Genomic DNA, 2889 nt, shown 5'->3' with positions numbered 1-2889 from the left:
GGTGTTGAACTGATACTATTAAAAAAAAATTATGGACAATTTATAAATTTCAGAAAGACAATATTTTTACACGTTTAAAGAGTAAAAATGGTCACTATATTATTTGGCCCTACTTCAACTTCTAAGTGTAACACAGCTCTAATCTATTTACTTCTGTTATAGGTCTACATTTTTCCCTAAATCGAAACCAAAAAAGAGAGATCTTTTTTGTTTTGATAGACCTTTATCTAATGTGGATGTCATTATGGTAGGAGAGATGTAATCATTTTTAAGACTGTGCCCTTTTGTCTGAAATCATCAGAAACTGAATGTTCTAAATAGAGAGCTATTTCTCAGCAGCGACTGTTGGGGTCCACAAGGACTAAGGCCGTGACACGTGCTGTTTCCTGGGACAGCCCCCATCTCTGCCTGGGTGCCCCATAGGCAGTCAGACTTCAAAATCTCTCCTGATTTAGGATTTGGAACATTGATCACTGAAGCTATGTCTGTGGCTTTGATGCTAGGGAGACTCAACCCACAGAAACAAGGAGGCTTCTTCAGTAAACTCCAAAGAGAGGAAGGGTGGCATATAAAGAAGCTTTTGTGGGCTGGGAATAAGTTAGGTTTTCATGAGTAAATTCATTCATTACCTAAAATGCTCCCAGAACTACTCTAGGTATTGGAGTGACAACATCATAGCTCCAAAAATAACTTTAAAACAGAAGACATGGTTACTATCCTTCAGAAAATGAGTAATCTGTTTTCATTTCATTCCTGGTCAGTGAAGGGCCAGGAAATGATTTTAGCTGACATGAACTAGTTAAATGATGATGCAAAACAGCGTATCAAATTAAAAAAAAAAAAAAAGATATGCTTGAACTGGACTGACCTCATACAAGAGAAAACCTGGAAAATGGCTTTGATATGGTTATTAAGTCATGATGGAATAAGAGTATGTGCAAATACCTGGCATCAGAAATGAGTTCTAGATATGCAGGATGGATGTCTGTGTGGCTGGGCCAAGAGGCCACATAGAGGAATAGTGAGGGTGAGAGGGATGGTATTCTGAGGTGGAAAGAGCTGGCTCTGGTCCCACCACCCCTTTGTGAGCAAACAACTCACTCATTCCTGTTGGACTTCCTCATTTCCTCCTCTGTAAACTAAGTATGGACGAAATGATATGGATACTTTATTCTCAAACACCAGGCTGCAGGACTGGAACCAGCCCATGATGACAGAGAAAAATGAGGACAAGATAGCGAGTTTTTCATCAATCTAAATTTATTAAATGTAAAAGACTGCCTTCATCTTGCAAGTTAGTCTTCACATTTTTCTTGGTCTTAAAATGTCTTTTATTTCATGAAATAGTGCCTTAGTGAATGGATTTTTTTTTTTTTAAATGGCTTCATTTGGCAAAATAAGAATTTGGTATCACAATGCCTGTGTGAGATCACTTCCCCAGTTTAAAAAAGTGCTGGTCAGTAAAGAACCAGGAGCAAAAAACTTTGGATGAGAGGTTCTTAATTAGGTTGCAAGAGTTCCTATGGAAGATGACAAGGGCACATGCCCAGGTCTCAGGCTCTTTTTCCTCCAGTCTAGCCTCCACATGTCTCCCAGGTATTTTTCTGAAACATAGATGGGAACTATTTGCATTCCTGTTTAAGTACAATTAGGTTTTAAACACCTTTGCATGGCATCTGCAGCCCCTCATAATCCAGCTCCGATCTCTCTTTCTGCCTTCTGCAACTCTCAACACACTCTACACTCTTGCTTCGCCAGATTTTCCATCAGAGGAGCCCACACCGCTCGTAAACCTTCCCACCTCCTTGCCTTTGCTTATGTTGGTTCCTCTGCCCTAGCTGCCCTGCCTCCAACTGCCTGGCAAACTCCTATTTGTTTCTCAACATCCAGAGTCATTTTTGACTCTGAAATTTTCCTTAATTTTCCCCATTCCTTCTGAAGAATTAATTGCTCCCTCTTCTCTGTTTTTGCAATACTTCATTGCATTTTTAAGGAGTATTTGTTTCTATCACATTGTCTCCTCCAGCACTGTGACCAACAAGCACCTAGCTTGGTTGATTTTCCTCAAATATTTGCTGAACTAAACTGAATTATATTGTTTTGTATTGATTAAAAAGAAACAATGTTCGATATAAGCTCATCTTATAAATAAATGACAACTTATGTGGACTGAATCCCTGGGATTCAGGAAGGTTCCCTCCCACCCTCAAATTCCTTCTGCACTGGCTCACTTGTGCCTCAAATTCCACCCTGAAAGATTCATTCTTTGCTTAAAGCTTACACTGTGAGGAGTTGATCAGCTTCATGCCCGAGCTCAGATTTCGGTGGAGGAAAGGAAGAAGAGAGCACAGGATGGATATAAGTGAGGCAGGAAAGGGGCCACCAGGAAGAAAAGAGGGAAGAAAAGAGGGCAGAAAGAGGCCTCTGAGGAGAAAGGCTTTCTCATCCTATTTCCCCCGGTTGGCTGAGGTTTTCCGGGCGTTCAAGAGACATTGATTTTAAGAGCTATCTGCTTGTATCCTGGTACGAGATGTTTAGGAGGGTGATTGATGGGATCAGGAGGGCATAGTTAGCGCCCTCACAGCCCATACAGAGATGTCTTCCTACTCTAGGAAATGGCAATGAAGTTCAGGTGCCTGATCTGAGAATCCTGGAAATACTCACCAGATTCCAGGAGAGAACAGGAGAAGATTGGGTGGTAGGGGTTAGGACTCAGCTCGGGGGACTGTGAATCAAGGTGGTGCCAGCTTGGGGTGTTGGCTGGGGTGGAAGAGCAGGCAGGGCGTGTGGGTCTGCAGGGCGAGGGATGATGAGCTTGGGTGGGAGGTCAAAGACTACGCTCGGTTTTCCGAGGTCAAGGGCCGGCGAGCCACACGACAGAGGCCTCTG

At 42.4% G+C, this 2889-nt stretch overlaps 1 protein-coding gene and 1 long non-coding RNA gene across 3 annotated transcripts in view; one reads left to right on the top strand and one right to left on the bottom strand.

The window, feature by feature from the left end:
- The window catches only part of TLR6 (toll like receptor 6), a 23947-nt gene that overhangs the window by 2196 nt on the left and 18862 nt on the right, over nt 1–2889 (top strand). The window lies entirely within an intron of this gene.
- Nucleotides 1240–2882, bottom strand: LOC111743868. Its single transcript, XR_002781911.1, has 2 exons — nt 2665–2882; nt 1240–1604 (listed from the first exon to the last, which is right to left on the bottom strand). It is a non-coding gene; the product is annotated as an uncharacterized LOC111743868 (long non-coding RNA).

The sequence above is a fragment of the Pteropus vampyrus genome, unplaced genomic scaffold (genome assembly GCF_000151845.1).
Source record: "Pteropus vampyrus isolate Shadow unplaced genomic scaffold, Pvam_2.0 Scaffold5, whole genome shotgun sequence".
NCBI lineage: Eukaryota > Metazoa > Chordata > Mammalia > Chiroptera > Pteropodidae > Pteropus > Pteropus vampyrus.
Note: the sequence above shows the minus strand (reverse complement) of the source record. Positions and strands in the feature narration are given on the sequence as shown.